Genomic DNA, 16,793 nt, shown 5'->3' with positions numbered 1-16,793 from the left:
ATAGGATTTATTTTCTAGAGGACAGATACTACTCCAAAACAATACTAGATCACAAAGGAAGGCTTTAAAAATTACACAAAAGTGTTTGTGGCGAAGATCCCTCTTTGTATGTCTAGGACTATAGGTATTAAGATTCGGAAGCAAGCAGAACAAATTCTGCTATACTATTTGCCAGGAATCTATGTCCTCAAAATTCCTCTCCTCATTTAGAAAAACACAATTACAAAAACTCAGCCACAGAGTTTGCATTTTGACATGCTGCTGATTCTACATGATAATTGATCACTTCAAAACTGACAGGACTTACATTAGGCTCTTGTTCTTAGTTTTAGTTTTAACAGGGGAACTAGGAAAGAAAGATTACTCATCAGTGGCCATATTTGGCAAAGGCAAGACTCCCTTCCCCCCATTCATTCATCCTGATAGAGATGTGACACAGACCAGATGTTATTCCAATGTTAAAATTACATTGTTTTCATAACAAAGTCAGCTTATATTACTCTTCAAGAGATCACACTAATGCTCCTTTGTATACTGTTATGAGGAGGGTGAGTTAGATCTTTCCAGAGGACTTGCCAAGCACAAACTATAGGAAGAGTTAAGATTTTCTCAAGGCATTCACTAGCTGGCTTACAACCTACGTATCTATGTGTCTCTGCAGCACATAGAGGATTTCAAGTCATTGATATATATATATATATATATATATATATATATATATATATTTTAAAAAACCTTTTTTAGTAATTTCTGATACTTGGAAGAAATTGCAGGTAGTTGTTCTTCAGGTAGGATGAGAGCTAGAGATTTCATTGGCTAGAGCTTTTTTGTTGCTTATTTTCTTTGTCCTTTCCTCTCAGGTCATGGTGACCTTAAATTAATTTATGATTCCAATGCTTAAGAGTTTTATGTGTGCTATTTTTCCCATGTAACATCTGGAACTTGGAAGGTAAAAATTCCAAATCAAGGGCCAGAATCCATATGGGCTCAGCACATGTAAACCATAATTTTGGAAGCTTAGTCCCTCTCAGCCCCCTCATCATTGCTGCATTCCCGCTTACTATATCACCTCTGTGGCCTTGATGGTGAGTTTGGGAACTGAAAACTCCTGAAAATGCCAACAAGAAGTCATCTTCAGGGGATTCTAATAGTAAAATGCCAAATGAAGACATTCCTTGCTGACCAAGTCACCATAACTCTTAAACTATTGCCATGAGCCAGAAGAAGGAATTTTTTTCTTTTAGCTTTAGAGACTTTGTCCTTAATTGACTTCATGCTTCTTATTACTCACAATATTCATTTTTATATAGTCAGTTTATATTGTAAAAAACAACCCACTTAAATATTTATATATGATAAAACTGGTGAGTATGAGTGAGATTATAAAACAAGTTAATATGTTTAATATTACGAAGAATGCTAACATTTATTTCCACACAACACTCTCTTCTCTCCTTTTATTCTCTTCTCTTTTTGCCTTTAAGCAAAGTAAAAAAGACTCAAAGTAAGGGTGAGAATTATAATGCCAAAATACTCAGGAATATCATTCAAATCTTGAATGGAGAGACCCCCACTCCCTCAAAAAAAAAAAAAGAAAAGAAAAAAGTTATCCATAAATGCCACCATTTTCTCCTCATGCTACTTAATCTAAGAAGTTTTATGATTTTCTGTTTTTCAATTTCTTATGTTTTCAATTTCTTATGACTTGTCAAAGGTATGACTGGTTGGGGTCTAATCAATATTTTTCTACTCATTCAACACTATTTGGCTCTAAAAGCAAAACAAAACTCAGTTTACAAATATATTATTTTTGTGGTAAATTTTAGATTGTCTATTACTCCAAACCAGAGATTTTAATGCTAATGTTTATTTTGGGGAGAAATGAGAATTAGGCTCGATCTTGATGATCAACCACAGCAAAATTATCTCCAGTTAAGAAACACTGGTCTAGATTGAAGGTATAGTATGTTTCCACTTTCCCTGAATGACTACATGGTATTTTACTAAGCTTCGCCTTTGTAAGTACACACAGAAGGGTTCTTGACTATTCTGGCTTGAAGAACTTATGCTGAAATGAGTCAAGTAAACCATGGCAGAGAGTCATAAAACTGGAAACATGGAAGGCTGTATGGTCATAGAAACAGCTTACCAGTAGAGTCCCCTGAAGAAGACTTCTTGTTAGCATTTGCACGAGTTCTTGGTCCCCAAACTTAACATCAAGGCCACAGAGGAAATAAAGTCAATGGGAAAGCAGCAATGATAAGCGGGTGAGGAGGTCATAACACAAACTATTGGACGAGTTAAGATTTTCTCAGAGCATTCTCTAGCTGGCTTAACAACGTACATATCTATGTGCCTCTCTGCAGCACATGGAGGATTTCAACACTGAACATTTGAACATTTGATATATAAGAGCATGTGTATATGCATGCATGCTGGTGTGTGTACACATGCAGGTGTGTGCACCCTAGACCTTTTTTGCTATACTATCCTTAGAGGATGTGTTTCCAAAGATTAGATCAACACCATGGAGCAAAGTGCAAGGAATGAAAATTAATCCAGTGTTAACAGCTTGATACAGTAAGAAGAGTAGGTCAAAATGTTGAAAATTCTCATTGGGATCTATGAACAATTTTTTGTGCTATCCTCTCCACCTCAAATGTCCTACTTCCACGTCCTTGCAAGTCCAAATCTCGCTCAATCCTTTTAGATATAGCTGTTAGGCCACCCCTTCACAGAGCTATCTGTGATTTATCACTCAGAATTACCTCTTTTCTGAATTTACCATCAGATTTTTTTCTGTAAATTCACATGGCATATATCACTTCCTGACTTGTGTGGTGATTATGTTTCTACCTGATTGTTAATAATGAACTATAAACATCTTCAGAACAAAATCCCTGTCTGCTTCAACTTTGCATTTCTGAATAGAAGGGGAAACAATCAAGAAATATTTACTGAATCAAAATATATAATGGTGGCCATATATTTTATCCTTTTTTTCTAAGCTAATAGCATTTCTCCTGCTCTTAAAAGGCATATGCAGAAATCACCAAGGGTGATGTGACAGCATAACATTAGCAAAGTTTAAAAGTACACAAGAGCTAAACTCTGGATACCCACACAAACAGGGAGAGACCTACTTCCTGGTGTCAATGAAGTTACAGCTCTAAAGAGCCAATAAGTCATTTAATTTAAAAGTCACTGTTCATGAATTGCAATTACTCTCTGACCTGCAAGCATGTGTTCATAGCTAAGAAATTTTCTCTAGGCCCAGGTAGAATATATTGCTGGCTTTTCCAGGGGAAACTAATGCCAAATAGAATGGCACCTACATAAGCAACTTGAGGCATGCTTTAAAAAGTGTCCCTGTGATAAGCCACAAGAAATGACAGACAACGTTGAGGAACTCAGTGACTCTACAGCCATGCTAGGCCTGGAGCCCACTCAGACAACAACATGGGATTGTTGTTTTTAAGCCAATTGCTCACAGTCGATAAAACAAAGGGATGAAACTTTTGACAGACTTTCCCTATTCTCACCAACTGGCTAATGCTAGTGCTGCTTTGCTCAAGCCTCCTTAAGCATGTTGACTTGCAATTCCTTCCAAATGTCACTTACTAGAAACTCTGCATTCCTGATTCTGGAGGTAATAATCCTGGAGACACAGCTTTCACCAGCTAATGGGTAGTGACTCAAAGTATATCCAGAGACAAACAAATTAAAGAGCATAGAAGATTGGAGCAAACAGCTAAAGAACTTTATTGTGGTATATTTAGAAATCAGGCATTCTGTTCCCCAATAACATTGTGCTAATATTGGTGCTTTCCATTTACTGGATTTGATTGCCAGCAAAACCTAAACAGAAAATGTTTTACATCCATAAACTACTCCCAAATCATTGGTCTGAAAAAATGCCATTCTGTAATATGCCTACTGCTAACACTTCCATTAGCTGCCCAAGAGAAATGCAAGAATAGCTTAGAGGAGTCTTAGCCAAAAATATATAATTCTGACATATGGAGGAAACCAATACAATAATTTACAAAAGATTAACTGTTAAGGTGCTGCTAAAGGTTGGGGGGATTACTTTAATCAAATGCCTGCATTCTAATATGGTGAGGGTTATTTTATTTTGACACAGGGTCTTGTTTTGTCACCCATGCTAGAGTGCAGTGGCATGACCATGGCTCACTGCAGCCTCAACCTTCTGGGCTCAAATGATCCTCTCACCTCATCCTCTGGAGTAGCTGGGACCACGGGCATGAACTACCACACCTAGCTAATTTTTTAATTAATTTTTTTTTTTTTTTTTTTTTTGTGGAGATGAGGTTTCACTATGTTTCTCAAGCTGGTCTCAAACTCTTGGGCTCAAGTGATCCTCTCGCCTTGGCCTCCCAAAGTGCTGTGATTATAGGTGTGAGCCACTGTGCCCAGCTGGTGAGGGTTGAAAGCAATTTTACAAACCACATTTAAGGGAGGAAGAAAAACCATGTAGAAAGATCCGTGTGTTCTTTAGATGACATTTGAAAAATGCACACATGCTTTTAAAAGCCATTTGTTGCAGTTACTCTTCAGGAGGTATGCTTAAATGTCTGTTCAGAAAACATCTTAAATTTGGGATACATTGTTCTGTCTTTTAAGATTGCTTTAGACTGCTACTTACTTTATAAGAATTGTGAGATTACTCTAGGTGTATGTTTATAAAAAATTCAAAGGTCAGAGAAAATTCCTATAAGCCCATTAAGAGCATTTTAATTGTAGCATTTTTTCTTATGATCCTTTAAGAAAATCAACTGCAGGTTTTCAGATTATGTTTCCACCCCAGTTGAGAGAAACCACAATGACAACTATGTACTGCAATCTGCAGCAGAAATGACTACACATTTTTGCCCTTAGCTGAAAGAAAAACAACCATATGGACCTTGTTCTTAGCCAGCGCTCCATTAGCAAATTTACAAAGCCCAACCAGTAAGAGAACATGGATTAGCCCGATTCCAATGACTCTATCCCTTTGATGGAGCTAATATTGTCTTGTTTCAGAGCAGACTAGAGAAACTTGACTTACTTTGAATAGGCCAGACAGGTTAGTCCAACAGAAATACAATGCAAGTCACATACATATGAAAAAGATAAAGGTGAAAATTTAATAAATACAATGCAAGTCACATACATATGCAAAAAGATAAAGGTGAAAATTTAATAATAACTTTTATTTACTCAATATATCCAACATATCATAATCTTAACATATAATTAATATAAATTTTAAGATATTTTATATATTTTTTTCATACTAAATCTTTGAAATCTGGTATTTATGGTTACTGCACTTCTTAATGTGGTTAGCCACATGTCAATGATTTAATAGCTACGTATGACTAGTGGCTACCATATTGAATGGTACGGGATTGAGTGGTGAGATGTGCCATTCCATCTTTCCATTGTTCACACTCATAATCTATTTCAGAAGTTCAGTGCTTCACTTTTCATACATGCATATCAGCTGGGCATATAGTCATTTTAAATTGTGAATTAACCTGAAGATGAAAGCACAGTGGCCAGCTTATTTCCTCTTAAGAAAAACTCTCTCTAGTTAAAAATACAACATGCATAAGTATGTGAGGTAATGAATAGCTCAATTTAGCCTTTCCATAAGGTATACCTACTTGAAAACATGTTGTACATCATAAACATATCGTTTTTATCAGTTTAAAAATAAATAAAAACATCATTTATAAGTCTAAAAAGTGCTAGGGGAAAATAAGGCCCTCTCTCTAGCCTATTGACCCATTTTGAAATAAATGATTACAGCTGTGGAATGCTTCAAGGAACTTAAGGTATGATGTGACAGATTGAGTTTGAAAAAGCCTTCTCTCGTTCTTTTTTATGACTGAATAGTATTCCATGGTGTATACATACCACATTTTCTTTATCCAGTCTATCACTGACTTTGCAGGGACGTGGATGGCGCTGGAGGCCATTATCGGTAGCAGACTAACAAAGGAACAGAAAACCAAACACCGCAGGTTCTCACTTATAAGAGGGAGCTAATTGATGAGAACACATGGACACAGAGAGGGGAACAACACACACTGGGGCCTTTCAAATGGTGGAAGGTGGGAGGAGAGAGAGGATGAGGAAAAATAACTAATGGGTACTAGGCTTAATACCTGGGTGATGAGATAATCTGTACAACAAATCTCCATGACACAAGTTTACCTATGTAACAAACCTGCACTTGTACATCTGAACTTAAGAGTTGAAAAAATAACTTGAAAAAAAAAAAAAAAGAAAAGAAAAAGTCTTTTCCTAAATTTAGGCAACATTCTTTCTGTTTCAGTTGAGCTGTGTATAACTGGCCCATGGGTGCAGTGATCATGTTTTCCTACCTAGAAAGGGAAACATGATCTTACAAAGGAATTATTTGTCCTTGTATGATTTGGTGACACAAAAATTCTCATTGAGGCATGAAAATATATTTAATGAAAAGATTTGATTGGAAAAAATAAAGTTACAGAAAACTAGGTTGTTTTCAGAGAATTCAACAAACTTAGGGTGAATAAACACTAAAGTTCTACTTCACAATTATAATTGAATCAACAAATGGATAGAAGCTATGAAGAACCAATTAGGTTGTGTCCTTACCTAATTTCTGGAGTGCTAGTGTGAATAAGCCTGTGCCATGACAAATATCAGAACTGTGGACAATTATTGAATTTTAGTCTTAAAATCAGGGTACTTTCCTCAACTTCTAGAATCAAAAGATGTCACTTCATCATCTTGGAACATTTATTTTAATCTGTTCTGAATGTAATTATTTGATCAAGCTATTGTCACAAAATCCTATTAACTCAAAGAGTGACTGCATTATTCACTCCTTACTCATTTCTTGATTTCAGTGGTTATTAAATGAAAGTTTTCAGGCAGCCAAAATGAAGGATAACCTTAAGGATTCTTCCTTCTTTTTAATTTTAGGAATTGTATACTGTAGTTTATCATAACAACATATCTAGGCTGCAGAAATTCAGGGAAGGCCTGAGGGTTTTAATAAAAATTAAAAACAAGACCCATCAAATGATCCAAACACTTCCTTTGCTTATCTTAAAACACAAGAATCAGAACCAGCAGAATGAGTTCTAGGCCTGGGAACAAAATGTCAGAGATAAAATTGGTATACTATTTTCACCCCTACGATCTACATGGTTGAGGGGGTTTGAAGGAAGTGAAGACTCAGATATGTTTCTGAACCAGGACTCAAAAACAAGTTTTATAATTGCAATATCTTCTTAGGAGCTCAGTGCCAATGTTTTCATTTTTTCTTAGATTATTTTAAGAGGTGCCACACTGTAAAGGATCATAATGGCACAAAATGTGAATTCATGTGGAAAAAACAGGCATTAATGGTTCTGAATTGCAAAGTAATACAGAAGAGCTGGATTCTGAAAGGAAGAAGTCTTAACTAATTTGCTTCAAAGTATTTTCCTTATGATGTATGAAAAAGAATGATAAGATAAAAATCTATTTAATTAAGACCAAAAACATCTCTGTAGGTTTAAAATAAAATTTGTATGTGATAAGAAAGCATCGTGTCATAGTTACTTATGGGCATTTTTTTTCTTGGTTAGTGATACATAAAATAATGGTGTATACAATCAATGCTGCCTTAGGTTCAATTAAAGATGATGTGACTCCTACATCTACTTTATTTCCTAGGGCCTTTTTTTCCACGTGATATGTTCCATCCACTGGGAGCAATTTTCAGCTGGCCAGACACCTTCCCATTATCCCTGAAGCTGTGTGATTTTATCCTTTTACATGAACAATGCCCTTAGGGAGAATGACAAAGATGCTGGCTCTCTGAATGGCAAGAAATTGGATGGTCTTATCTATAACTTTCTCATTTTTCCTATACAAATGTTGGGTTCTATTTCTTGAATAAGTTCTACAGAAGTCATGATTACAGTTTCATAAAAAAAAGTGATCCAAGGTATAACAAAATGTTTTTTTGTTTTTTTTTTTTCTTTTTTTTTTTAATTATACTTTAGGGTTTTAGGGTACATGTGCACAATGTGCAGGTTTGTTACATATGTATCCATGTGCCATGTTGATTTCCTGCACCCATTAACTCGTCATTTAGCATTAGGTGTATCTCCTAATGCTGTCCCTCCCCCCTCCCCCCACCCCACAACAGTCCCCGGAGCATGATGTTCCCCTTCCTGTGTCCATGAGTTCTCATTGTTCAATTCCCACCTATGAGTGAGAACATGCGGTGTTTGGTTTTTTGTCCTTGCGATAGTTTACTGAGAATGATGTTTTCCAGTTTCATCCATGTCCCTACAAAGGACACGAACTAAATGTTTTTTAATCTTGGGTTTTCAATATAACTACTCGAAATGACTTTAAATGCTACACAATATATATTTTTATATGAAATCCACATTAAGAAGATGAAAATAATATAAAATGATTGTTCAAAATATATGGGCATAATGTCCCCATATTATAAATTCTGGCTCCAAGTTTCTAAGTCATATAATGGGACTCATGTCTTCTGGAATGTTTGGTTTAATAGGGTGTAGTGCCTGTGTTAAGCTGGTGAAACAACTACCCTTTCCCTTTTTTTAGTATTTCTAGTGTTACCCTTTGGGGCTCCCACCAGTTTGGAACCTGTTTTACTTAGAGTGTTTTCTAAAATAAGGCACCAAAATATGTGCTAGGGCTCCTTTCAAAGTATGCTACAGCTCTGGGAAGTCGGGCAGATTGAAGTAACCTTAGGGCCCATGAACCAGACCTCCTTCACAGCCACAGCACTGCAAGAGCTTCCTCTCTCCTTGTAATCCAAGCTATCAAAGATAACTGTTACATACACGTGTATTCACCTCTGACACCTACAGCCAAGGAATGAGATGAGAACACGAAGGAAGAAGTTAGGTGCAGGAACAATAAAGGGTGTTAGTAGTGTCCAGCTTGTAGAAAGAACTCAAATTATGCCTCAGTCCAGTGAGCACTGAAGAAAAATCCTCAAGTTCCTCTCTGGGCGTCTTGCTTTCTAGTTCCAGCTCTCTTTCCATAGTCAAGGTTCCAAAGGCCTACCTCCTCTCCTCATCAAATCCTTTTTGCAAAACCAGATCTAAAATCTCAGATATACACATGACAGATAACTACTTGAATTTCTCTTAGGAATCGCTAGGTACTTGTAAATCACTGGAGAGCCGATCTGAAGTCAAATGAATACTCCCTGAATATTAGTCTTTCAGGTGTCACTGGGCAGGAAGGGGAGGGAATGGAGAGAGATTCTGGGCCGTGTGTGTCAGAGGGAGGGCAGCTTGTCTGAGAATCCAACAGGAACTCCTTTTTTTCTAGGCATCGTCCAGAGATTTTAGTTACAATACTTTGAGGTAAAATTATGTAGAGGGTAATGGTTTTCTCTTTGGCACATCAATCACCTCTGCTCTATGATCCTATAAACAGGAAAGAGTCGACAAATTTGGGCACCAGAGGAATCCTTGGGGCTCTCAGCAGTCTCCTCTTCTTACCACAACGCAAAGCAAATAAGAGTTGAAATGAGAAACCAGAGGGCAATTAGTGTCCTTTTTTTCTTTCTCCTCTCATGTATCCATTTAGGCTTTAATGCACTTTAAAGAATTCAGAACACTGAGCAAAAATAAATGCTTACTTTTCAAGGGAATAGAATCAAAGAATGTCAAATTTGGAGGCCTTTGAGATGGTTTAGTCCAAATGTCAGACATCATTCATTTAGTAATTATTTACAAATTCAGTAATTATTTACAAATACCAATTATATGCCAGACACTGTTCTGAGAACTGGCTATAGATCAGTGAAACAAAAGACAAAAAAAAAAATCCTTGTCCTGTCCTTGAGATGAGACAAGTGCATACAATATATAATAAATAATTAAAGTATTTAGTATGCTAGATATGCTGTGGAAAGAGTAAAGGAGAGCTAGGGAGATGAGGAGTAATGAGGTGAGAGATGGCAGTTGAAATCTGAAATAGGATCATCAAGGTAGGCCTTTCTGAGAATGTGACATTTGAGAAAAGACTGCAAGGAAATGGGCAAGTTAGCCATCTGGATTATTTGAAGGGGAGGCAGGGGCGAAGACCATCCAGACAGTACACATATGTGCTAAGACAGGTGCACCTCACCTGTGTAAGGTTTAAGGACATTTCTATGGCTGGAGAAAAATGACCCTGGAGGAAAGGTGAGAGGTAAGAGTAGAGTGAGGGGAAATGGTTGGTGGGGCCAGATCACGTGGGCCATGCAGACTCTTGAAAGGACTTCTGAGCGAAATAGGGAGCCACTGGAGGATTTTGAGCAGAGAAGGGATATAATTTGACTTATGCTTCACAGGATCACTCTAGCTACTCTGTGGAGAATAGATTGTAGAGATAAGGGTGCTACCAGGGAGGCTACTGTGGTTCCAGGCAAAGGATGATGGTGCCTCAGAACAGGATAGCAATACTTAGGAAGGCGGAGTGGTAGAGTGATAGATGCTGGCCCATGGGTAGATGTGGTCATGGGAGTCTGTGGAAAATCTCTTCTGATTGCTTCTATTTTCTCAGGGAGACAGGAAGCAAAGCAAGATCATCAGCTGACAGTAAGACAGAGGAGGGGAGGCACTGGACATCTGAATGGGGAGAAGAAGGCTTGACTGAAATAGCTAAGACAGCGGCAGAGGAAATGGACTAGGGAAATATAGATTGACTTATGACATCATCAAGTGCCTACTACTTAATATGTTCTCTGTATCCACAGCTCTCAAATCTCCAGGCAGCCTCTATTGATTGATCTGAGTTGGCAGATGAGTTGGCAGGTGAGAGAATGTATATTTGCTAGTTCTGATCTAATCTAATTCTGCTTTAGTAAACTGAGGCCTAGACAGTGCCTTTTAAACATCTATCTATCTTTGGGGAGGGTTTAAATTATGAATTACCAATCAGCTATGGCTCCAGTAAGGAAAACATGTACAGTACCTATTTAAATATCATGTACCAAGAGGGCCTGATAACTAATGCTCTTGGGAATTTATGCTATAGGAGAAGGGTATGAAGAGCTGGAGATGAGTTCCTAAAACAAGAGCTTTATTAACACGCAGGAAGAAGATACCTGCAGGCTGGATTTTTACTGAACTCATAGCTCTTTGCATTTGGGCTCAAGGTCTTAATCTTCTACAAGTACTGACTTCAGTTTCTAAAGGTTTCAAGGAGATCTCCAGTGCTTGTCTTTTGAATAGACTAGCATGACTTTTAAACAGGACCCAACCAAATCACATTTGATTTCAAGAAATTGAAGGGATAATTAAGAAAGTGTTAGTCACTACTGAATGTAGTATATATGCTTTCTTTGGAATTTTAAGGGGGGAAAAAGGCCCATTAAGTCATCTTAAAAGGGCTCTTGCTGTAAAATGAAAGGTGGAGAAGGGGTAAATCTGAAATGCAAATGAATTTCCTGTTTCACCAGAAATTCAGTATTATCTAATGAATGCTGAGTAATCCAAGCACTTATTGTCATTTCTGCACTCACACTGGGAAATGGTTTTTGACCTTTAGATTCCCCACTCTTCTGAATTGCTTCTCATCAGCTCTCTCTTTGCTCTCACTCCCACTCAGTTTACTTCTTGGAAGGCCTGTTGGCCTTTACCTTCTTGTCATGTACAGAATACAGAATGGTTATGTATATAAGGTATCATTAACATCATACGGCTACATGCAATTATAAAAGAAGATGAGGGATAACTTACACAGGACATAGTCCTTGCTAGATTTTATCAAGACCCTCATTTTCTAGTGGTATATCACTTTTGGAAAAGCCAGGCCATTCTGAAGTAGGTCTTTGTCTTTCCAGTCTAGAAATAATTGCTATGTCAACTTCAGTGATAAAATGAATGGCTGCCATTGGCTGAGGACCCACTGTGGGGCATGGAGCTAGTGGGCATCTCTCCAGTCATCCCACAACAACCTTGCTCATCTCTTCCTTTTAATTATTTTACTGTGCATACTCATGAGATCCGAAACTCATGTAGGTTGGCACCTTTAACATAACTACACTAGTTCTTCCTATAAAGTTTTCTAATGATAGTGGAGCTTTTAAATTCAGTTTTTGACATTTTATTTGTCTTTTTGAGAAGCCAGTAGGACTTCAAAATGTTGGGCTTTTCCAATAGACAGCTAAAAATGTAGACCTGAAGTTTACAAAAATGATTAGAGCTAAAGGTATAGATGGGAAAGTCATCAATGCTGAAGCGATAGTCATTATGTGTAAATTTAGCAAAGGAAAGATACTTGGAGGCATACTAAGTGGTTGAAAAAGGCATCTTGGAAGATTTTCATGTTTAGGTGGTGGGAAGAGAAACACAAGCCAGAAAAGAATCCCTCAGGGGCAATGAGAAAAGCTGAGCAGCAGACCCTCTAAAGTTATGGAAGTGAAATGAATAGATCCTGAAGGTATTTCAAATGGTTTGGACTATCAGGGTCAAAAAAGAACTTCTGGAAATCTAGACTTGGACAAAATCAGTCATCCTTAAGAGGCTGGATTCAGCAAAGAGGCAGGTGAAAAACCCAGGTTCTAGGGTCCTCTTTTATTTCATGGGAGTGATACAGAATCTGGGTACAAGTGGAGGAGTGTTAGTCTTAGAAATAAAGCAAAATAATTTTTCTGAAGACGTGAACAGTGAAGTGATGTGTAACACACTAAAAACTTAAAAGATGATGCATGAATAAAATATGGAACAGGATCACTAGTTAATGCCCATGTAATATCATAATTCTATACCTAATCCAAATCTGATGAACAAAATATATTTATAGCATAAATAAAACATTTTCAATTGTTCATAATATATTCTCCAATGCACTGTATTTGTATTGGTTTTAAAAATCCGTAAAGATTTTATGTAATTTAAATAAGCAATGAAGACAGGAAGAGGAGGAAAAGGATTTTAATATGGCCCAGAGAGAGAGAGACAGAAAAAGAGACATAAATCCTAGTTAATCTAAGGGAAGACTTCTAAGTCATAGTTCCTCATTCTGGCGACTTATCTGTTACTTATTGCCAAGTGCTAAACAGAAGAGATGCAATATCCTTTTTTTTTTTTTTTTTTTTCCTGAGACAAGTCTCGCTCTGTCGACAGGCTGGAGTGCAGTGGTGCCATCTTGGCTCACTGCAACCTCTGCCTCCCGGGTTCAAGCGATTCTCCTGCCTCAGCCTTCCATGTAGCTGGGACTACAGGTGTGTGCCACCATACCCAGCTAATTTTTGTATTTTTAGTAGATACGGGGCTTCGCCATGTTGGCCAGGATGGTCTGTATCTCCTGACCTTGCAATCTGTCTGCCTGGTCCTCCCAAACTGCTGGGATTACAGGTGTGAGCCACCATGCCTGGCCGAGATGCAGTATCTTGAAGGCATGAGGGATCCTTTTGTTTCTCTTCAGATCTATAAATCTTCTGCCTTCTGAAGGCATTAGGAGCACCTCAAAGAAAGCAAGATGGAGCATTAAAAAGTGAAGACTCTTCTTTTCTTTTCTTTCTTGCTTGCTCTTTTCTCTTTCTGCATCAAAAATTTCAAATTCTTGAGCAGAGTATAGCTTGAACTCAGAGTTCCTCTGTATGCAACAGTGCTGCCTTCTGCCATCAGCCACATGTAGACTTAGTTGAAGAGTCCTATGTGTACATTCATAAATTTAGGGCAACAAAGCATGTGTGTGTGTGTGTGTGTGTGTGTAGGGGGGTTGGGCAAGAGAGCTAAGGCTAAGTCAGGGCCAGAAGTTGCCTATAAGCAGCTCTGTAAAGCACCCATGTCTGATTTGTGGAGGCGACATCATCATTAGCTGCAGAGCAATACTGACCAGAATTTAAGTACTATGCCATAGCTTTAAGTCTTCATAATTTAAAGATGACTAAGTTTTCTCCCCCCTATAGGTCTCTACTTTGAGTTAGATGACTTCAGAAATGATCACACATTTCGTGTCAAATTTCCAGGCCTCAAATTCCTGTTCCCAGTGATATCAGTACCCATAGATAATTCACTGGTAAGATCACAGAGTGACCCAGGAATGAAACTTACCATTGAAGATGTTTATTAAGAGCTGCATCCACTGTCTACAGCCGAGGGAAATAGCCTTTTCTAGACTGGATATATTTGACCAGCAGATGGAGTAAGTGGATCCCAGAACCACTAACTAACCACCTAGAACCTGCTAATCAATGCTGTTGTCTTTCAGTATTCTATCAAAAAGGGACAATGCCATCACCAACAACTAAATCTTGAGCTTAAGGTGCATCTTTGGCAGGTGAATGTCATGTGTGACAGTTACTCATGGATGAATGAATAACCGAAAGGGGCACTAGCAGTAGCAAAGTACTAAGATACTGAGGAAACTTGGGGTACTTAACCAAAGTCCCTTCATTTCTTCACAATTATGCTTAACACCAACCAGCCCAGCATCTGACAATCCCAAGCACATTTTTTCCCCCTTCGTCTCAAATATTTTTTCAAAAGTGATCATTTTACTTTGTGTTTTGGTAGAAGGGGCGAAGTCTACTTTGCAGCTGGTACAACACAAAATAGAGCCGCATCAATTCTCTCACACTGCCAAGCCTTTCTTTTGGCAGAAGCACTGGGGATATTACACTGGGGATAATTCATCAAGCTTGCTTTGGGTGTTCCAAATTTGCAAGCTGTGGCTAATTTCCAGAGACTTCAGGGCAATAATCTCTGCTTTCCTAAAAGAAAAACAGTAACCACACCACCTTTCAATTAAATGGGTCATGGAAAATGAACAGCCACAGATGATCACGGATATTCAGAAATCCTCAGGAAACCTAAGCGTGTAGCCAGTAGTAGAAATGATGATTGTGTGGCTGAAGAAGCCCCATTTGATGAGGGCTAGGGATCTGGCATCTGCATCTGCCTCCACATTTGTTTCTCCCCGTACATTTTCCATGTATGAATATGCACACATATGCACATGTGAAGCCTCACATGTTCAAGACCAAAACATATTGCTGGATATTAACAAAAGGAATTATAGCCTCTTCAGCTATGAATCAGGTGAAGTTTTCCCCACAGTCTCTGGAGTCTGCTTTGCCCGCAGAAAAGCAGACTTCCTTCCCAGGTCAGTAAGCCATGCTGGAGAGTTGTCCTTAACCCTGCAACTCTCCCCAAATATATCTGCTGTCTTTTATGCTTTCCAGGCCCCGTGTTCAGAAGTTGTTTAGCAGATCATTTCTTTGTACACTATCTATTTTTTTTTTTTTCCTCTTTTCTGAGATGGAGTCTTACTTACACTGTCGCTTGGGCTGGAGTGCAATGGCGCAATCTCGGCTCACTGCGACCTCCGCCTCCTAGGTTCAAGTATTCTCCTGCCTCAGCCTCCCGAGTAGCTGGGATTACAGGTGCCCAACACCACACCTGGCTAATTTTTCTTTTGTATTTTTAGTAGACATGGGGTTTCGCCAGGCTGGTCTTGAACTCCTGACTTCCTGATCCGCCTGTCTTGGCCTTTCAAAGTGCTGGGATTACAGGTGTGAGCCACTGCGCCCGGACTATTTGTACATTATCTTAACTCATATAATGGATCAGTATTTTTTTGAGGATTTCCAGGCCAACATTCAGAAGAATAACATATGGTGGGCATTTTAAGCAATTAATGGATAAAGGAAGGGATATTTGAGGGCTGTCTCATCCCAAACTACTACCTTAGTTTTTTACTCTGGATTTTCCTTTCTATGGATATGTCAATGATTTTACCGGATCAATTCCCATGGAGCAGTGGACTAGTTTGGGACGGTCCCTACTTTCAATTTCAGGAACACTGTAAAGTCAAACAGAATCTTATGAGTTTTATATTTGCTAGTTCCTTTTGTGCTATGTGTTTATTATATGTGTAATTTAATAGTTTCCATTCTTTGCTAAAGTATTTATAAGTTGTAGCACAGAGACAGAGCTCATTATATGCTAATTATTATTAATATTATCTTTAGAGACAGGGTCTTACTCTGTCTCAGGCTGGGGTGAAGTGGTGTGTTCATGGCTCACTGCAACCTTGAACTCCTGGACTCAAGCTATCTTTCTGCTTCAGCTTTCCTAGTAGCCGAGTCTAAAAGTACACACTGCTATGCCCAACTAATTTTTTTAAAAATGTTATGTAAAGACAAGGTCTCGCTTTGTTGCCCAGGCTGGTCTTGAATTCCTGGCTTCAAGCAATCCTCCTGTCTCAATGTAAAGTGTTGGCATTACAGGTCTGAGCCACTGTGCTTGGCCTATGTTAGCTACTATTATTATTACTACCTTATAATTGCTAAAGCCATCTACATGAAAATCTATTCCAATCATTCCATAGTTCTCAGCTCCAAAACCAGTGGAGGTTTGTTTTTTCATAATCCTACCAAACTCCTCTGCACTGGTGTCATATCTGACAAAATACCCAGAATTCATTGCCAATGGGTGATCATGGGTTGACATGTAAGCCTTCCCAGTGTGTGCTTTTTTTAATATTTTTTAAAAATTTTACTTTAAATTCTGGGATATATGTGCAGAACGTGCAGGTTTGTTACATAGGTATACGTGTGCCATGGTTGTTTGCTGCACCTATTGACCCATCCTCTAAGTTTCCTCCCCTCAACCCCCACCCACCAACAGGCCTGGTGTGTGGTGTTCCCCCTCCCTGTGTCCATGTGTTCTCAATGTTCAACTCCCACTTATGAGTGAGAACATGTGGTGTTTGGTCTTCTGTTCCTTAGTTTGCTGAAGATGATGGCTTCCAGCTTC

General features: G+C 38.3%; 1 protein-coding gene across 21 annotated transcripts in view; it reads right to left on the bottom strand.

Annotated features, from left to right (window-relative positions):
- The window catches only part of SLC8A1 (solute carrier family 8 member A1), a 352,695-nt gene that overhangs the window by 101,468 nt on the left and 234,434 nt on the right, over nt 1–16,793 (bottom strand). The window lies entirely within an intron of this gene.

This window comes from Symphalangus syndactylus, chromosome 14, assembly GCF_028878055.3.
Source record: "Symphalangus syndactylus isolate Jambi chromosome 14, NHGRI_mSymSyn1-v2.1_pri, whole genome shotgun sequence".
Taxonomy (NCBI): domain Eukaryota; kingdom Metazoa; phylum Chordata; class Mammalia; order Primates; family Hylobatidae; genus Symphalangus; species Symphalangus syndactylus.
The sequence above is the reverse complement of the archived record's forward strand: the minus strand, read 5'-3'. Positions and strand labels throughout refer to the sequence as shown.